This window comes from Salmo trutta, chromosome 15 (genome assembly GCF_901001165.1).
Source record: "Salmo trutta chromosome 15, fSalTru1.1, whole genome shotgun sequence".
In the NCBI taxonomy this organism is placed as follows: Eukaryota; Metazoa; Chordata; class Actinopteri; order Salmoniformes; family Salmonidae; genus Salmo; species Salmo trutta.
The window spans coordinates 48,495,686-48,517,269 of record NC_042971.1 but is presented as its reverse complement, the minus strand read 5'-3'; the positions used below and the strand labels follow the sequence as shown (position 1 = coordinate 48,517,269).

At 41.8% G+C, this 21,584-nt stretch overlaps 1 protein-coding gene and 1 long non-coding RNA gene across 5 annotated transcripts in view; one reads left to right on the top strand and one right to left on the bottom strand.

The window, feature by feature from the left end:
- LOC115149215 (bone morphogenetic protein receptor type-1B) overlaps positions 1-21,584 on the bottom strand; it is a 120,011-nt gene that overhangs the window by 66,059 nt on the left and 32,368 nt on the right. The window contains exon 1 of one of the 4 annotated variants that reach the window (XM_029691878.1): positions 20,334-20,436. The exons of the other annotated variants lie outside the window; for them this stretch is intronic. The gene's annotated coding sequence lies outside the window, so the exon portion shown is untranslated. Of the gene's footprint in view, positions 1-20,333; positions 20,437-21,584 lie in introns of those variants that run through there. 4 annotated transcript variants of the gene reach the window in all.
- LOC115149217 (uncharacterized) lies at positions 15,432-16,125 on the top strand. The gene is made up of 2 exons (XR_003866819.1): positions 15,432-15,542; positions 16,039-16,125. It is a non-coding gene; the product is annotated as an uncharacterized LOC115149217 (long non-coding RNA).

Below are 21,584 nucleotides of genomic sequence, written 5' to 3'. Positions count from 1 at the left end.
TGACTGAACAATTCTTTGCCGACTCATGTCCTGTATTTCCACTTGTTATTTCTCCGTTGTTACCACTGTTGTGGGTGAGACTGGTCCATAGGCCTTGTAAAAACTGGTGATGTTTTAACCACCTCCTCCTCCTCACCCTCTTTTCCAGCCTGCTCTGAGGATCGTGTCTGAGTGTTAAACCATCTGTTGCAGTGTCTCCTGCGAAGGGAAGCCAGTGGGCCCTGTAATCCTGGCAGGGAAACCCTGTGTCTGGTCTGCTGGCTGACTAATGGCTCATTTGTCAATCAGACGCTGCATTCCTTAATTAGGAGAAATGCTCAGTTTGGGTCTTGCCCCAGCCCAGTGGAAAAGACAAGATGTATTACTGTACAACTCACTCTCTCTCTCTGCTCTGGAGTTGTAAGGCTTAAGATGCAATTATGTAGATTGATAAAATGTGTAATGTACAGTTTGTGTTAATCACATAAATAACTTCCAACATAACACTTTATAGATTCACAGAGTTTGATCAACGTTTGAAACACAATGAAGTCAACAGGCTAAAGTCTATAAACACATATCCACAGTACCACACTCACATCTGTCCCACCCTCCACTGATCCAGCCCTCCACTCTGACAGAACACATGGTGGAAAAACAGACACCTACTCTCCTGTGTGTCTGCTAAGAAAACAATGTCCAAATGCAGCTCTGAGGGTATACTACAGAACAGGATCAACGAGTTAGCCAGGAAGCTTTGATGAACAACAAGAAATGTTGATTTTCTGATTCATTAAGAAAGCGAAGCATATATATACAGCACCAGTCAAAAGATGGGACACAGTTACTCATTCAAGGGTTTTTCTTAATTTTTACAATTTTCTACATTGTAGAATAATATTGAAGACATCAAAACTATGAAATAACACAATCATGTAGTAAGCAAAAAGGTGTTAAACAAATCAAAATATATTTTATATCTGAGATTCATCAAAGTAGCCACCCTTTGCCTTGATGAGAGCTTTGCACACTCTTGGTATTCTCTCAACCAGCTTCATGAGGTAGTCACCTGGAATGCATTTCAATTAAAAAGTGTGCCTTGTTAAAAGTTAATTTGTGGAATTCTTTCTGTCTTAATGCGTTTGAGCCAATCAGTTGTGTTGTGACAATGTAGGGGTGGGATACAGAGATAGCCCTATTTGGTAAAATACCAAGTCCATATTATGGCAAGAACAACTCAATTAAGAAAAGATAAATGACAGTCTGTCATTACTTTAAGACATTAAGGCCAGTCACTACGGAACATTTCAAGAACTTTTAAAGTTTTTTCAAGTGCAGTCGCAAAAACTATCAAGCGCTATGATGAAACTGGCTATCATGAGGACCGCCACAGGAAGGAAGACACAGGGTTACCTCTACTCATTAGTTACCAGCCTCAGAAATTGCAACCCAAATAAATGCTTTACAGAGTTCAAGTAACAGACACATCTCAACATCAATTGTTCAGAGGAGACTGAGTGAATCAGGCCTTAATGGTCAAATTGCTGCAAAGAAACCATTACTAAAGGACAAAAATAATAAGAAGAGACTTGCTTGGGCCAAGAAACCCAAGCAATGGACATTAGACCGGTGGAAATCTGTGCTTTGGTCTGATGAGTCCAAATTTGAGATTTTTGTTTCCAACAGCCGTGTCTTTGTGAGACGCAGAGTAGGTGAACGGATGATCTCAGCATGTGTGGTTCCCACCATGAAGCATGGAGGAGGAGGTGTGATGATGTGGGGGTGCTTTGCTGGTGACACTGTCAGTGATTTATTTAGAAATCAAGGCACACTTAACCAGCAAGGCTACCACAGCATTCTGCAGCGACACACCCTCCCATCTGGTTTGCACTTGGGGACTATAATTTGTTTTTCAACAGGAAAATGACAACAAAAAAAATGACCAAAAACACCTCCAGTGTAATGGCTTTCGTCGTAATGACAAGGGGACCAAATCGCAGCGTGGTAAGTGTTCATATTTATTCATATAACGAAACACTTAAACAAAGAAACAAAACAAAAGCAAACCAGTTCCGTCAGGCAACAGACAACTAAACGGAAAACAACTACCCACAAACACAGGTGGGAAAAGGCTGCCTAAGTAGGATTCCCAATCAGAGACAACGATAGACAGCTGCCTCTGATTGGAAACCATACCTGGCCAAAACATAGAAAAATAATGACATAGAATGCCCACCCTACACCCCGGAAAGGCATTCAAGGTGAAGCTGGTTGAGATAATGCCAAGAGTGTGCAAAGCTGTCATCAAGGCCAAGGGAGGCTACTTTGAACAATAAAATATATTTTGATTTGTTTAACACTTTTTTGGTAACTACATGATTCCATATGTGTTATTTCATAGTTTATGTCTTCACTACTATTCTGCAATGTAGAAAATTGTATATATATACTGCTCAAAAAAATAAAGGGAACACTTAAACAACACATCCTAGATCTGAATGAAAGAAATACTCTTATTAAATACTTTTTTCTTTACATAGTTGAATGTGCTGACAACAAAATCATACAAAAATAATCAATGGAAATCCAATTTATCAACCCATGGAGGTCTGGATTTGGAGTCACACTGAAAATTAAAGTGGAAAATCACACTACAGGCTGATCCAACTTTGATGTAATTTCCTTAAAACAAGTCAAAATGAGGCTCAGTAGTGTGTGTGGCCTCCACGTGCCTGTATGACCTCCCTACAATGCCTGGGCATGCTCCTGATGAGGTGGCGGATGGTCTCCTGAGGGATCTCCTCCCAGACCTGGACTAAAGCATCCGCCAACTCCTGGACAGTCTGTGGTGCAACGTGGCGTTGGTGGATGGAGCGAGACATGATGTCCCAGATGTGCTCAGTTGGATTCAGGTCTGGGGAACGGGCGGGCCAGTCCATAGCATCAATGCCTTCCTCTTGCAGGAACTGCTGACACACTCCAGCCACATGAGGTCTAGCATTGTCTTGCATTAGGAGGAACCCAGGGCCAACCGCACCAGCATATGGTCTCACAAGGGGTCTGAGGATCTCATCTCGGTACCTAATGGCAGTCAGGCTACCTCTGGCGAGCACATGGAGGGCTGTGCGGCCCCCCAAAGAAATGCCACCCCACACCATGACTGACCCACCGCCAAACCGGTCATGCTGGAGGATGTTGCAGGCAGCAGAACGTTCTCCACGGTGTCTCCAGACTCTGTCACATCTGTCACATGTGCTCAGTGTGAACCTGCTTTCATCTGTGAAGAGCACAGGGCGCCAGTGGCGAATTTGCCAATCTTGGTGTTCTCTGGTAAATGCCAAACGTCCTGCACGGTGTTGAGCTGTAAGCACAACCCCCACCTGTGGACGTCGGGCCCTCATACCACCCTCATGGAGTCTGTTTCTGACCGTTTGAGCAGACACATGCACATTTGTGGCCTGCTGGAGGTCATTTGCAGGGCTCTGGCAGTGCTTCTCCTGCTCCTCCTTGCACAAAGGCGGAGGTAGCGGTCCTGCTGCTGGGTTGTTGCCCTCCTACGGCCTCCTCCACGTCTCCTGATGTACTGGCCTGTCTCCTGGTAGCGCCTCCATGCTCTGGACACTACGCTGACAGACACAGCAAACCTTCTTGCCACAGCTCGCATTGATGTGCCATCCTGGATGAGCTGCACTACCTGAGCCCCTTGTGTGGGTTGTAGACTCCGTCTCATGCTACCACTAGAGTGAAAGCACCGCCAGCATTCAAAAGTGACCAAAACATCAGCCAGGAAGCATAGGAACTGAGAAGTGGTTTGTGGTCCCCACCTGCAGAACCACTCCTTTATTGGGTGTGTCTTGCTAATTGCCTATAATTTCCACCTGTTGTCTATTCCATTCGCACAACAGCATGTGAAATTTATTGTCAATCAGTGTTGCTTCCTAAGTGGACAGTTTGATTTCACAGAAGTGTGATTGACTTGGAGTTACATTGTGTTGTTTAAGTGTTCCCTTTATTTTTTTGAGCAGTGTATATATACAGTTGAAGTCAGAAGGTTACATACACTTAGGTTGGAGTCATTAAAACTCGTTTTTCAACCACTCCACAAATTTCTTGTTAACAAACTATAGTTTTGGCAAGTCGGTTAGGACATCTACTTTGCGCATGACACAAGGCATTTTTCCAACAATTGTTTACAGACAGATTATTTCACTTATAATTCACTGTATCACAATTCCAGTGGGTCAGAAGTTTACATACCCTAAGTTGACTGTGCCTTTAAACAGTTTGGAAAATTCCAGAAAATTAATTAATGGCTTTAGAAGCTTCTGATAGGCTAATTGACATCATTTGAGTCAATTGGAGGTGTACCTGTGAATGTATTTCAAGGCCTACCTTCAAACTCAGTGCCTATTTGCTTGACATCATTGGAAAATCAAAAGAAATCAGCCAAGACCTCGGAAAAACAATTGTAGACCTCCACAAGTCTGGTTCATCCTTGGGAGCAATTTCCAAATGCCTGAAGGTACCACGTTCATCTGTACAAACAATAGTACGCAAGTATAAACACCATGGGACCACGCAGCCGTCATACCGCTCAGGAAGGAGACGCGTTCTCTCTCCTAGAGATGAATGTACTTTGGTGCGAAAAGTGCAAATCAATCCTAGAACAACAGCAAAGGACCTTGTGAAGATGCTGGAGGAAAAAGGGTACAAAAGTATCTATATCCACAGTAAAACGAGTCCTACATTGACATAACCTGAAAGGCCGCTCAGCACCGGAAGAAGCCACTGCTCCAAAACCTCCATAAAAAAGTAATAAAACTGCACATGAAGACAAAGATCGTACTTTTTAGAGAAATGTCCTCTGGTCTGATGAAACAAAAATAAAACTGTTTGGCCATAATGACCATCAATTTGTTTGGAGGAAAAAGTGGGAGGCTTGCAAGCTGAAGAACACCATCCCATCGTGAAGCACGGGGGTGGCATGTTGTGGGGGTGCTTTGCTGCAGGAGGGACTGGTGCACTTCACACAATAGATGGCATCATGAGGTAAGAAAATTATGTGGATATATTGAAGCAACATCTCAAGACATGAGTCAGGAAGCTAAAGCTTGGTTTCAAATGGGTCTTCCAAATGGACAATGACCCCAAGCATACTTCCAAAGTTGTGGCAAAATTGCTTAAGGACAACAAAGTCAAGGTATTGGAGTGGCCATCACAAAGCCCTGACCTCAATCCTATAGAAAATTTGTGGGCAGAATTGAAAATGCGTGTGCGAGCAAGGAGGCCAACAAACCTGACTCAGTTACACCAGCTCTATCAGGAGGAATGGGCCAAAATGCACCCAACTTATTGTGGGAAGCTTGTGGAAAGCTACCTGAAACGTTTGACCCAAGTTAAACAATTTAAAGGCAATAATACCAAATACTAATTGAGTGTATGTACACTTCTGACCCACTGGGAATATGATGAAAGAAATAAAAGCTGAAATAAATCATTCTCCCTAATATTATTCTGACATTTCACATTTTTTAAATAAAGTAGTGATCCTAACTGACCTAAGACAGGGAATTTTTACTTGGATTAAATGTCAGGAATTGTGAAAAACTGAGTTTAAATGTATTTGGCTAAGGTGTATGTAATCTTCCGACTTCAACTGTAATCTTCTGACTTCAACCGACTCTGCTTCACAGAGTTCAAGTAACAGACACATCTCAACATCAACTGTTTAGAGGAGACTGTGAATGAGCCCTTCGTGGTTGTATATATATATATATATATATACAACCACGAAGGGCTGATTCACAGTCTCCTCTAAACAGTTGATGTTGAGATGTGTCTGTTACTTGAACTCTGTGAAGCAGAGTGTATATACACAGTACATACACACACTGGTGTATATATTCGAGACCATGAAGACCTGATTCACACCGTCTCCTCTAAACAGTTGATGTTGAGATGTGTCTGTTACTTGAACTCTGTGAAGCATTTATTTGGGCTGCAATTTCTGAGGCTAGTAGCTCTAACGAACTTATCCTCTGGATCTTCCTTTCCTGTGGCGGTCCTCATGAGAGCCAGTTTCATCATAGCGCTTGATGGTTTTTGCGACTGCAGGTCTTGAAATTGTCTGGATTAACTGACCTTAATGTCTTAAAGTAATGATGGACTGTTGTTTCTCTTTGCTTATTTGAGCTGTTCTTGCCATAGTATGGAGGTGGTCTTTTACCAAATAGGGCTATCTTCTGTATACCACCCCTACCTTGTCACAACACAACTGATTGGCGCAAACACATTAAGAAGGAAAGAAATTCCACAAATTAACTTTTAACAAGGCACACCTGTTAATTTAAATGCATTCCAGGTGATTACCTCATGAAGCTAGTTTTGAGAATGCAAAGAGTGTGCAAAGCTGTTATCAAGGCAAAGGGTGGCTACTTTGAAGAATCTCAATCTCAATTTGTTTAACACTTTTTTGGTTACTACATGATTCCATATGTGTTATTTCATAGTTTTGATGTCTTCACTATTATTCTACAATGTGGAAAATAGTAAAAAAAAATAAAGAAAAACCCTGGAATGAGTAAGTGTGTTCAGACTTTTGACTGGTACTGTGTATATAAACTCAGCTCAGTGTAATCAGCTCAGTGTAATTTAAGAATCCATACTCTAACCACTTCTGGGAAAATTGGGAAACACTAAACAAACAACACAAGTTATCTTTCCAGAACGGAGATGTATTGGTAAACCACTTCCCCTATCTTTTTGGCCCAAAAACAAAGAACAAACAGCAAAAACATATAAACTCAGCAAAAAAAAAGTTACGTCCCTTTTTCAGGACCCTGTCTTTCAAAGATAATTCGTAAAAATCCAAATAACTTCATAGATCTTTATTGTAAAGGGTTTAAACACTGTTTCCCATGCTTGTTCAATGAACCATAAACAATTAATGAACATGCACCTGTGGAACGGTCGTTAAGACACTAACAGCTTACAGACGACGGTAGGCAATTAAGGTCACAATTATGAAAACTTAGGACACTAAAGAGGCCTTTCTACAGACTCTGAAAAACACCAAAATAAATATGCCCAGTGTCCATGCTCATCTGCGTGAACGGGCCTTAGGCATGCTGCAAGGAGGCATGAGGACTGCAGACGTGGCCAGGGCAATAAATTGCAATGTCCGTACTGTGAGACGCCTAAGACAGCGCTACAGGGAGACAGGACAGACAGCTGATCGTCCTCACAGTGGCAGACCACGTGTAACAACACCACTTCATGGCTGCCGACATGAGTGCTACAGGGCGGTAATCATTTAGGCCGGTTACCTTTACTTTGTTGGGCACAGGGACTATGGTGGTCTGCTTGAAACATGTAGGTATTACAGACTTGATCAGGGAGAGGTTGCCAGTTGGTCTGCGCATGCTTTGAGTGTACGTCCTGATAATACATCTGGCCCCGCGGCTTTGTGAATGTTTTAAGGTCTTGCTCACATCGGCTACGGAGTGCGTGATCACACAGTCGTCCGGAACAGCTTGTGCTCTCATGCATGCTTCAGTGTTGCTTGACTCCAAGCAAGCATAAAAGGCATTTAGCTCATCTGGTAGGCTCGCATCACTGGGCAGCTCGCGGCTGGTTTACCCTTTGTAGTCCATAATAGTTTTCAAGCCCTGCCGCATCCGACGAGCGTCAGAGCCGGTGTAGTAGGATTCAATCTTAATCCTGTATTGATGCTCATAAGGTGAATGCACCAATTTGTAAGTCGCTCTGGATAAGAGCGTCTGCTAAATGACGTAAATGTAAATGTAAATGCTTTGCCTGTTTGTTGGTTTGTCTGAGGGCATAGTGGAATTTTTATAAGTGTCCGGATTAGTGCCCCACTCCTTGAAAGCAGCAGCTCTAGCCTTTAGCTCGGTGCAGATGTTGCCTGTAATCCATGACTTCTGATTGGGATATCACTTTAGGGATGACGTCGTTGATGCATTTATTGATGAAGTCGGTAACTGAGGTGATATACTCCTCAATGTCATTGGATTAATCCCAGAACATATTCCAGTCTGTGCTAGCAAAATCGTCCTGTAGCGTAGCATCCACGTCATCTGACCACTTCCACAGTGTGCGAGTCACTGGTACTTCCTGCCTTAGTTTTTGCTTGTAAGCAGGAAATCAGGAGGATAGAATTATGTTCAGATTTGCCAAATGGGGGGCGAGGGAGATCTTTATATACGTCCCTGTGTGTGGAGTAAAGGTGGTCTGGAGTTTTTTTCCCCCTCTGTTTGTACTGGTAAAAATGTGGTAAAACGGATTTAAGTTTGCATGCATTAAAGTCCCCAGCCACTAGGAGCGCCATTCCGGATGAGCATTTTCTTGTTTGCTTATGGTGGTATACAGCTCGTTGAGTACGGTCTTAGTGCCAGCATCGGTTTGTGGTGGTAAATAGACAGCTACGAATAATATAGATGAGAACTCTCTTGGTAGATAGTGTGGTCTACAGCTTATCATGAGGTATTCTACCTCAGGCAAGCAATACCTCGAGAGACTTCTTTAATATCAGACATAGTGCACCAGCAGTTATTGACAACTAGACACACACCCCCGCCCCTCGTCTTACCAGACGTAGCTGCTCTGTCCTGTCAATGCACGGAGAAGCCATATTATCTATGTCGTCGTTTAGCTAAGTCTCGGTGAAACATAAGATATTACAGTTTTTAATGTCCCGTTTGTAGGATAGTCTTATTCGTAGATCGTCCAGTTTGTTTTTCAATGATTGCACGTTGGCCAATTGTAATGATCGTCTGGAAGAGGGGACCAAGATGCAGCGTGGTAAGTGGTCATAATGATTTTTAATGATACACTTCAAGAAAACAAACAGGGAAAACGAAAGCCAACAGTTCTGTCGGTGCAAACCACACAACAGAAACAACTACCCACAAAACCCCAAAGGAAACAGGCTGCCTAAGTATGATTCCTAATCAGAGACAACGATAGACAGCTGCCTCTGATTAGGAACCCTACTCGGCCCAAAACAAAGAAATACAAAAACATAGAAAAAGGAACATAGAACGCCCACCCAATGTAACACCCTGGCCTAACCAAAATAAAGAACAAAAAACCCCTCTCTATGGCCAGGGCGTTACACCAATAATACGGAGGGTAGTGGGCACCCCGCCCTCCTCCCCCCTTTTTCAGTCTTTTCTTCACGCAGATGACTGGGATTTGGGCCTTGTCTTGACAAAGCAGCATATCCTTTGCGTCAAAAAATTCTTTGTCCAGTTCGAGGTGAGTAATCGCTTTTCTGATGTCCAGAATCTCTTTTCGGTCATAAGAGACGATAGCAGCAACATCATGTACAAAATGAGTTAAAACAATGCGGAAAAAAAACGAACAAAATAGCACAGTTGGTTAGGAGCCCGTAAATACCTTACCGGCTCGGGTATTCGAAACAGTGACCTTTCGGTTACTGGTCCAATGCTCTAACCGCTAGGCTACCTGTCCCTCTTTACAGACTATTAGCTGATCCTCAGTGTTGACAAGCTGTATACTATCCCAACCGTCAATCAGAATACAGTATCATGACATTTTACATTCTCTGGATTAAATGAATACCGTAGAATTATTTCAGATATACTGAAACTGACTCTAGAGTAATGCAGGTGGTGTAGCTTTCACTTAATTTGTCTCCCTATTAAAAGCCTGAGAAAGTCATTGTAGGCTATTTCGCAATAATCCTTGATGGTTATACACTGAGCTTTCATGAAATACAAGTGATTTAGATATTCTTGGAGCAATACAGTACTCTTGATAGACTATATTAAATCTAATGCATTCAAATCTAAGATCACTCTGAGCCAGCGGAAAGACCTGGGTTTCACAACTCTGAACCCTAAAGGGCCTTTGCTCTAGCTGCTGTTTATTGCTTAGCCAGAGACTTTACTCACTCAATCAGTGGCTGATTAAAATGTATGGCAGAACAATAACCACCTTTGGAGTTGTGCTTGTTAGCTAAAAGAACAATGCCAAACCTTCAGGAAAACATTACAGATATGAGTAGGGCCACATACAGGCTACTCATAATGCTGTATAGTAGTTGGTGCATTGCAATCATTGAGGCAACCACCTTCTGTCGTTCCAGATACACACAATGCAACCTATAAAACACAGAATTTGATTAAGCAGGCTAACAACTAATGAATTCAGAATCCAGAACCAAATCTAGACTCTCGTGCAATACAAGTCTGTCACAAGAGATTAACAAATCACATGAGCTTGGAGTGATTACATCCCCTGATTTGATTGCTCAGGTATTAAGACATTTGATTATCTCAGGTATTCAAACATCTTGAGTCATTTAAACACGACAGAGACTGGTGTATTGGCTAAGAGTTACTATACACAGGATGCACAATATATGGGAAAGGCTACAACAAGCAACGTTAGGTACTCTCACAGCCTTACAGTTGGAACCTGGATTCATATAGTCTCTCTAGACCAGTGGTAATCATATTTTTTAGCGGGGACCCCATTTTTTCAGCCAGAATTTTTTGGGGAACCCAACTTTTTTCTCTCGAATTTCTGGCAACCCCACCCCATCCCAAATCTAATGACACAGCCTTAAAATCTGTACATTTCCATTCTTAAATCAACAAATAACCTTCAATTCATTACATTTTCATATTTTTGTTATCAGATTACCTCACAACCATCACACCACTCTCTTAACACTGCCTCTATTGTGTTCACACACATTCTTCATGTCAGGCTATACGTCATGCAAACTTTCACTTACTTTTTTGAAGACCATTGTCATGCTATGAGACAGACAATGTTATTGTTTTGTAAAGGCATCTAGATAGTTATTAAGAAAACATATAATGTTCACACACATTGTTATATTTTTGTAAAGGCATTGAGCTAGGTGGTGCTGTAAGTTAAAACCAGTTAAGTTTCATGTTTGCTTTCTGTAAAACTCTGATCAATATCAATCAACAATCAAAATTCGGCAAGCATTTTATATAAAATTCAATGTCCAGATTCCCTTGACAATATATACCACTCTTAATAGAGCACCACTTATCAGTGTGATGTCATCCTAATATAGTTCTGACTGACACCTCTCCATTGAAGTTCACCTCTTTTTACCTCTGGTTTTGGAAGGGTACTTTCCTCTCCACTCCAGGCACCACTTGTGTATACTCATAAAACCCACTCTGATTCCATGGCAGCGCGTTGAATTCCACTGAATAATTGTGTTCTGTTGTTTTTTTGCACTCTTAACAGTTGGCTGTGAGGGCTGGAAACTGGCTGGCATGAGTGTCTCATTCATTTCTATATATCAACATGCCTGCTGCACTACAATATAACACAACATGAAGAGACCACAGTGTCCTGCTATGCCTGTGTTTGAACGGTCACTATATACATCATTAGAGGATAATACACATACTATTCCTACCTGTGTAAAATGAGTGTGTTTACTTATGATTAGTTTACTGTTATAATGGCTGGTGTGAGAGTAGTTCGACTAGTGTTTCAGCTAAAATATTTTGGTCATTAGGAAATAAGATGACATATCTGTGTGAGTGAGGAGGAGAAGCAGGTTGTAAGAAAGTAGTGGGCACTGTTACAAATGCTAAACACATTGTCCAGGTTCATTCTGGAAACAAATGGACCAAAGTTCTCCTCACTCCGTACCTTACAATCATTTCCCCAGATGTCAAAGGAAACTGCTGGCACTGAATACTGCCATGTGTACCGATAACATCAAACTGCAGACTTTATGGAAGTAGCACAAAGAGATAGGGTAAGAGGACATGTGGTGATGTGGACACACATGGATACAAGGTGTGTGAACGCTGTAGTGAGCTAGTCTACTTCAGACAGATCTCTGGTCATGCGTCTTCTACCATTACTTGACCTATCACAGAGCAGATTCGAAGTGGATGCTTTTGGTGATTGGAGTACATTATGACAAAATCGCAGTATAGATTGCATAGCATATTCAGCTGTTCTGTTAATAAGAATAGGTCTGCCGCAACACGTACTGGACACAGGGGAAAGTAAACAGAAAAAAAAGAAAAAGGAAAATCTAACCCAACCCAGTCTACGTAACAGATTACCAAGCTGTAAGGGAATGCAATGTTCCTGTAGGCATCACATGGAGTCTGTGTGACTTAGATATCAGACCAAGCCATATGGGCAGGATGTAAGGCTAGGTGGGCACAGGTGGCAAGTGGCAGGCAGCTGGCAGGTCTGGTCCCCTTGGGTACAGTAAACCTCAGGTGCAGATCACACAACATATACACTAGTGGGGCAAGGGTCAGCTGTTTGTACGGGAACAATGTTTTGTGCAAAATTTCCAAATTACATCAGTTTGACTGTTTGTATGGAAATAGAAAGTTGTGAAAACGACCCAACATGTTTCTGATAAGATTTCAGTTCAGCTTGGATGCATATTTTATGTGGTTGAAATACTATCAGCTTTTATAATGCTGATAAAGATAGCACCTCTACACATGGTATCTAACTGAGCATTCACATTCTCTTAAGATGCTGAATGAAAGAACAACATGAATTTGTGTATGAGGCAGATGCGGTGCGACTTGAGTTTCACCATCAGGTGGAACACTGTGTCCCACTCCCCTAACTCTGGTAAGTCTCACCAGAGGAAAGGAAGGAGAGAGCAGGGACCGTGAGAGGCGGACCCTCACCTGCACCTTCCCTCCCTCCACTGAGACTAATGCCGCATTCCCAGGCAACTGGGAACTCAGAAATAAATGAGAGCCAACTGTGAAAAATCGTTTTGAAACGTCACCCATCTCAGAATTCTTTCTAGAGCTCCAACTTTCCGACCAGAAGATCACTGACGTCATGATTTGATCTTGTTTTTATCCAAATTCCCAGTTGTCTTGACAGCAGCATGACCCTCAGCTTGCTTTTTGACTGCGAAAAGGGATCTTGACTCAGAAAAGGTTGGTGACCACTGGATTTATGGATGTTAAAGGTATTGTTTTCTATTTATTCAACCCGCCGCCCTTCATGCACACAATATTTAATGACCCTAAACCCATCCACCCCGTGGATATAACCGTGGTGACTGCGGGTTATGAGTCAACCTGTGCATCCCTTTCAACATACAGGAACAGAACATATTTTTGGTATCACCAATTGTTCTGGCAATTGTCACATGTAAACCTCATTGGGAGGAAGCATGTTTTTAAGAAAATCATGATGAAAGTAACGTTTGTAGGCCCTTTTTAGACCTATACATGCCCCCTGTAAGACCCTATGATATGTGAACCGTACATGATACAGACAACACCTTGCTGTCATTATACTCCTAATAGTATGCTCTAACATATTGAGTATGTCTTGATTCTGAAACACAATTTCACATGAATTATTCATTACTAAACATATTAATATCTCAAAACAACCCGTTTTGATTTAGTTCATTTGAAGACCTATTGTTTGGAACAATATACTCAAAGAAAACTCCCTCTGCTGGTGACTTGCTGAATGTGCAATTCTATAGGAGGGCTGTGATTGGTTAATGACCTATAACGTACATTTATATGTATAAAGTGGGTCATATCATTAAAAGTACCAGAATGCCCACTCTGGAAATGTGACGAGTTTGAAGAGTATATTGTTACAGAAAGCATAGTTGAGAGATTCATGTTTTTTTTGTTGTTGATTAAATTAATGTGAAAATTAGTATTTCAGAATCTAGACAAACTTGATATTTGAGAAAACACTATAAGGAGTATAATGACATCAAGGTGTTGTCTGTGTCATGTACGGTTCACATATCATAGGATCTTACAGGAAGCATGTATAGGTCTAAAAAGGGCTTAAAATTGACAATGGTATCATGATTTTCAAACAAATAGTTGTGATACAAATCTAAAAGCATGTTAAACATCCTTCCTCCCAATGACGATCCTATGTGAGAATTGCCAGAACAATCTGAGACCCCAAACATATTTACCGCTCCAGCGGAATTACCTCTTCTGATAAAACACTGGTTGTGTCCGAATACCCATACTTGCGTCCTAAATAGTTGGCCGTTTGAGTATGCGGACATTTTTGTTTAATAGTTTGTGGCATTTGACAAATCTAGTATACTTTAAATGCCTGGATGTCATACTCATCCGCTTTGACACCAGCTGATCAATTAGATATGGGCATGTGCTACCAAAATCAACGAATAACCGGGAAACCACGCAATCGCGCTTGACGCATTCTCAGTATGTGAAAAAATGTGTTATAGTATGTGAATTTTAAAAAACCGAGTATGGTTTAAATGCCAGGATGTTATAGTCTAATCATTTTGTCTCTAGTAGAATTCGATGCACACTTTTCAACAATGCATTGGAAGATGTGGGTTGCAAGTAATAGGGCCTAGTTCTCTTCAAGTAGACAACAAAACAAAACTAGGCTACTTCATTGGGAAGATGACGAATAGCGAAGCTTGTGCGGTGGTGTTCAAATGTAGCTTAATAAGCCATTTTTGTTCTTAAAATTATCACGAGTATTGATTGCATCGTAGGCTATATCTTTGAAAACACACGTTTTTTAACCGAGGTAAAGACAGTTTCAAGTTGGATATTCGTGCTTTCAAACCTCAATAGCTTTCAAATCAGTTGAGCCACAGACTCCAAATAAGTGGCATCATGTTTGAAAAATTACGCACAACATTGCACAGGTCTTATTTTCATGATTTGGACATTAATTCTAATAAACATGTGGAAATGTGAGGAGCATTAGGTATTCCTATTTGAATTATTTAGGGAGTGTAAACAAAGTACAAACTTTTTTTACATTCGAATTTCAATAGCTCCTAGGTCATGTGACCTACTTAACTCAAACAAGGTTCAGAATGTCCACTGACTACCCTTCTATATTGCATACCCTTTGTTTTGTCCATTTTCAACTTAACACGTTTTTACATTCATTTTTCAAACATTCTAATGTCAATAGCTCCTTGGCCATGTTACCTACTGACTTCAAACAAGGTTCAGAATGTCCACTCAGTGGGCCTACACATTGCACACCCTTTAGTTCGTCCATTTTCATCTCACAAGATTTTACATGAATTTTTCCAAATTTCACATTTCAATAGCTCCTTGGTCATGTGACCTACTGACTTCAAACAAGGTTCAGAATGTCCACTCAGTGGGCCTACACATTGCACACCCTTTAGTTTGTCCATTTTCATCTCACAAGATTTGACATGAATTTTTCCACATTTCAAATTTCTATAGCTCCTTGGTCATGTGACCTAATGACTTCAAACAAGGTTCAGAATGTCCACTGACTATGCCTTCATATCGCACACTCTGATGTTAGTCTACTTTCATCTCATGCTATTAGACTTAAATCTGTAAGCTTTGCAGGCCTTCATTTTACATGGGTGTTAAAACATTTTCTTTAAGTTAACAAATGTTCCATCCTCGCAATAAATATCTTTCACATGGACACTGAAAAGATCCGCAAATGGCTGTATGTGGTATGGATCAAGGACAGGAGAGGTGTTCAAACAGAGGTGCTTAAAGGAAGGCGCACAGGTAGGCCTTGTGAAAAACAATGTTTCACATGTTCTTTTATTCAGGGTAATAGGCAGGGATTTGTCAGTCACAGTGAGCTTGATAACGTGAAAGAATCATTTTCATAGCATCACTTTCATATACTGTACATTAACACAAATCCTTCTACGTTGAGTATTAGCACGCAGTTTACATAACCTGATAATGACTTGATATTTGAGTGCATTCACAACAAGCCACCTGCAGACAACTTACAAAATGCTATAGTGCATTTGAGGGTTACTTTTTCTGATGAAAATAGTTATTTGATGCATGGACTACTATTTCTAACTGGAAAAATGAATTCCTATGTCTTTTGTGTAACACCAAAATGTATAACATTCACACCACAACTACAGGTTGAAACTACAGTTTTGTTTCTGTGCAGTGATCAACTTACATTCTGATAGCTTTTTGTATTTCTGAGTGACATAAAGGTATCGACATAGTGATGAATTAACTTTTAATGTCATTACAGAAAACATACAACAACAACAAAATGACAGAGTTAACAACACATTAGAAACAGAGCGTGTCATGAAACCGGCAAATAAAGATGACAATGGAAAGGGAAATATTGATGATGGCCAGAAATTCAGTCAACACCAACTAGATCATTACTCCAGAGACAGAAGATGAGGCAGAGACTCTAGAGGACAGGAAAGATGACATACAAGCACAAAGTGACAATGTTTTTTTTCAAATGTTAAAGGACTGTGATAGTTTGTTTTCAGTTCATGTTTAAGAAGACAATAACTCCTCTAAATGTGTTTCATTTGCATATTGCAGGTCACAGCTCTGTGGCGAAGAAACAATTGCGAGGTGGTGGTTGCTGTTGTGAGGTCTACAGACAAAAAGTCCTCTTTCCTTCTCCATCATTCAGTTTAAAACTCTGAGAGAGTATGCAATATAGAAGGGTAGTCAGTGTACATTCTGCTCCTTGTTTGAAGTCAGTAGGTCACATGACCAAGGAGCTATTAAAATTTTACATTTGGAAAAATGTATGTAAAAACGTGTGAGATGAAAATGGACAAACTAAAGGGTGTGCATGCTTGTGTAGGCCCACTGAGTGGACATTCTGAACCTGTCACGTCCTGACCAGTAAAGGGGTCATTTGTCATTGTAGTATGGTCAGGGTGTGGCAGGGGGTGTTGTTTTTGGGGTTGGTTTATTTAGAGGAGATTTGTTCTAGTTTTCATTTTCTATGTTCGTTTTCTATGTGTAGCCGAGTATGGTTTCCAATCAGAGGCAGGTGTCTTTCGTTGTCTCTGATTGGAAGCCATACTTAGGCAGCCCTTTTTTCCTTTGGGGTTGTGGGTGGTTGTTTTCTGTATAGCTGTGTGCCTTACGGAACTGTTTTGGTCGTTTGTTTATTTTGTTTGAGTGTTCTCTCTTAATAAAAAGAAAGAAGATGAGCACTATACCCGCTGCGCCTTGGTCTGTCCCTTATGACGCATATGACAGAACCTTGTTTGAAGTCAGTAGGTCACATGACCAAGAAGCTATTGAAATTTTACATTTGGAAAAATGTATGTAAAATCATGTGAGATGAAAATGGACAAACTAAATGGTGTGCAATATAGAAGGTTAGTCAGTGGACATTCTGAACCTTGTTTGATGTCAGTACGTCATATGACCAATGAGCTATTGAAATTCAAAAATGTAAATAAATAATTTAAAATAGTGCGAGATGTAAATCGACAAACAAAAGTGTGTGCAATTTGTGTCTATGCCATCGGGTTAGCTACAACCAGTTTTGAAAGTTTTAGGAGTAATGGTTAAATTTGAAAAATGTGATTTGTCACTATGTTGACGTCCCTAACTGCTGTTAGAGGACGTAAGGAAAACTACAGGCGAATATCCGTCGAATATCCAACCTAAAGCTGTCTTTACCTCCGATTTTTTTTTTATTACCCAAAGCGGATTTCTGTTTTCTCAATGAAAAGTGTTTATTGTTCTCTTGGCCTTTGTCAGAGCTTTTAAACTAAATACTAAACCATCTTTTGATTTCTGAATGTGTCGCCACCGGGGACTCAGGATGTGGCGTTATTGATGTCATGTTAAATCAGGCCTTTTGATTTTGAACATATGGATTGTTTTAGATTTGTAAGCTACTTATTTAATTATTTCATTTGTGGATCAAGCCTTAGCAGTCATTCTGATCTTGTTCCCAATGATCAGTGCTTTAGTTTATTATGTTGCTGTCCAGCGGTTCTGAATTTGCAATGCACCCGACTGTCCATGTTTTTTTTTTGTGCAATAGCCTTTTGATTTGAACATTTGAAAAGTTTTACCGGGGGTACTAGGCTATTTGATGTAATTTACAGTGAGCTCCAAAAGTATATAACCCATAATGACAAAACAAAAACAGCTGAACATTTTTGCAAATTTATAAAAAATTGAAAACAGAAAGAATTCAGACCCTTTAATCAGTACTTTGTTGAAGAACCTTTGGCAGCGATTACAGCCTCGAGTCTTCTTGGGTATGATGCTACAAGCTTGGCACACCTGTATTTGGGAAGTTTCTCCCATTCTTCTCTGCAGATCCTCTCAAGCTCTGTCAGGTTGGATGGGGAGCGTTGCTGCACAGCTATTTTCAGGTCTCTCCAGAGATGTTTGATCGGGTTCAAGTCCGGGCTCTGGCTGGGCCACTCAAGGACATTCACAGAGACTTGTCCTGAAGCCACTCCCGCATTGTCTTTGCTGTGTGCTTAGGGTCGTTGTCCTGTTGGAAGGTGAACCTTCGCCCCCAGTCTGAGGTCCTGAGCGCCTTTTGGCAAAGGGGGCTGTCATGTGCCTTTTACTGAGGAGTGGCGGCAGGGATTGTTGTCCTTCCAGAAGTTTCTCCCATCTCCACAGAGGAACTCTAGAGCTCTGTCAAAGTGACCATCAGGTTCTTGGTCACCTCCCTGACCAAGGTTCTTCTCCCCCGATTGCTTAGTTTGACCGGGCGGCCAGCTCTAGGAAGAGTCTTGGTGGTTCCAAACTTCTTCCATTTAAGAATGATGGAGGCCACTGTGTTCTTGGGGACCTTTAATGCTGCAGCCATTTTTTGGTACTCTTCCCCAGATCTGTGCCTCGACATAATCCTGTCTCTGAGCTCTATGGACAATTCCTTCAACCGCATGGCTTGGTTTTTGCTCAGACATGCACTGTCAACTGTGGGGCCTTATATAGACAGGTGTGTGCCTTTCCAAAACATGTCCAATCAATTGAATTTACCACAGGTGGACTCCAATGAAGTTGTAGAAACATCTCAAGGATGATCAATGGAAACAGGATGCACCTGAGCTCAATTTTGAGTCTCATTGCAAAGGGTCTGAATACTTAGGAACCTGTTTTCGCTTTGTCATTGGGGTATTGTGCGTCGATTGCTGAATAAATGTTTTTATTTAATCCATTTAAGAATAAGGCTGTAAAGTAACAAGATGTGGAAAAAGTCAATGGGTCTGAATACTTTCCGAAGGCACTGTATGTTACAGCACTTTGGTTTCACTAATAAATATGTTGAAATGGAACCAAATGATCTGTTTCTGTCTTCTGCCCTTTTTAAATAGGATAGATGGGCTATGGTATAGGTCGAATGTGATAGTCTGCCTATAACCAGCCTGAGTAGGCCTATAACTCCATTACTATTCTATTCAGTGTTTAGAGAAATGAATCAAATTGGAAATGAGCTACTATCAGTCTGGTTAATGCGATGCATGTCTGTTGAATTTGGAGAATCCACCCACACTCGGCCACGCCCCACCTACTCAGCCAGTCAAGAGCCGCTATTGCATTGCGGCATACTGCATACTTTTTACTAAATGGTATGTGCTAAATAGTATGCGGCGATGAGTACATAGTATACAGTTTAAGTATGTAGTAGGCTAGTCTGGGTATTCGGATGTGTCAATGATTATTATTGTCAGGTTTTCACACTAAAATGGTGATTGAAATACCGACTACATTGCCAATATGTTTCCACCAAGGCGGGGGGGGTCTCTCTTTCACACCTCCTTTCCCATCCCTCTCTTCTCCTGCCAAGCATGCTGTGTCTATACAAACCCCCCATGCCCACCCTCAGTGTGTTAGCCCTGCAAAAAGGTCTACTCTGCGACGTGCCTCTCTACCCATCCAAATGTGTGGGCAGTGCCAGCTTGTAACCAGAGAGCAGAGACAGACCCAACAGCTGCTGCTAGTCTAAGTCTCCCTCTGCCACTACTGTGATCTCATGGAACAAAACTAGAATGTAATCACACGCTCTGACTGGGTGTCCAGTCACACTCCTGCCTTTGTCCTCTGTCATCTTCCTTTCTCTCCCTCCTCTGTCTGTCACCCCCTCACAGGTCTTGAACTAAACCTACCTCCTATGAGCTCTACCTGCTGGTCTGTGTCTTTAACTGGACCACTGTTAGCCAAACACATTACCACAGTTCAACCCCTCACATTCCTCCACAGCCAGCACCATTCTAACAGACAGCCACTACTTATATTCAGCCTCTCCCCTCACTCCCTCTAATCCCATTCATATATCCTGTAGCCCTTCCTAACACTGGCTCAATGAAGTGGTGACAGCACCTTGACAGCACACCTGAGCACGTCCCTGAAAAGCCTCATCTCTCTGCTAACAGAATGCTGGAGTGACAGACAGCAGTTAAAGCTGTAACACTGTGTTTGATTAATCAGGCATTACTCTTGCACAACGCAGAACACAGTGCTTATCCTTAGCTCACTAACAGGAACCCTGCCAGTAGCTAATGTATACACACACACACACACACACTTTACCTTGCATCTCCAAAATACTCAGGATCTTTATCAGTGTGCAGTATGTAACATCCCTGTGTCTTTCTGTATTCCAGCTCTCACCGTCCGGCAGCACCAACAGTAGCCAGAGGCTCAGGGCGCGCCGATGCAAACACCAGCAGCATCACATAAATAAACCATCACATAAGTACAATTCCACAACTGGATTAACAGCTCCTACACACCGCTCCACTCTCTCCACACCCTTTTAAGAGTGCAAGTGCCCGCCAACTCAAAGGCAGACACTTCCAGAGGGGTGGGACATTTGTTGTAGCATGCACTGCATGTGTACAGAATGTCTATGGAACTGTATGTAATAGCAGAGATCTATTATTCCACACATCCGTGTGTTTCTATGTATGCCACTATGTTGTCTGTGAGACACGGTCAAATCATCAGAGGTGCTGTGTCTAGAGGTATTCAATACAGGCTCACTGACAAATCCCTCCTCTCGTGCATTCTAAATTAGCTGTTCCATTCTGCAGACACTTTGTAGACTCAACAAGTGTTACAGCTTTGCCTCAGCAAGTTGATTCTACAGGAGGCCATCCTACCTGCCACCTCCTCAGCAAATAGATTGTCATTAGGCTGTCAGAGGCATGATCCATCAATTACAGATAACCAACTACCTGCTGGCTGCTACCAGGTCTCCTGTTGGGTCATGTAGCAGAATGACTGTTTCCTTGGAGAGGTGTGTGTATGTGCGTGCGTGTTTGTCTGTGCGTGTGTGTGATTACGTCAGTGCAAAGCCAGAGACTGGCTGAGTTTATCTAGTGGCTCTACCATCAACACCCGTGTCTATGCAGGGGACTGGACACTATGAAAACACAGCAGGGGAGAAAGAGGGCCTGCCTCACTGCCTCTGTTTATTTGACATCACAGAGGAAGAGGTTGACTTTCCAGGCTCTAGTGACTCTGCCTCCTCTCTAAAGCAGATGACTGACAGAATGATCGACTTCCTCACTGAAGTCCAAGGGCCAACTCTCTGCCTGGTGCAGACACAGTGGGGAATATAGGTATTCAGATGAAACTGAATCTAGCAGGCTGTGTTGGGTATAGTCTCTCTCTCTCTCTCTCTCTCTCTCTCTCTCTCTCTCTCTCTCTCTCTCTCTCTCTCTCTCTCTCTCTCTCTCTCTCTCTCTCTCTCTCTCTCTCTCTCCCTCTCTCTCTCTCTCTCTCTCTCTCTCTCTCTCTCTCTCTCTCTCTCTCTCTCTCTCTCTCTCTCTCTCTCTC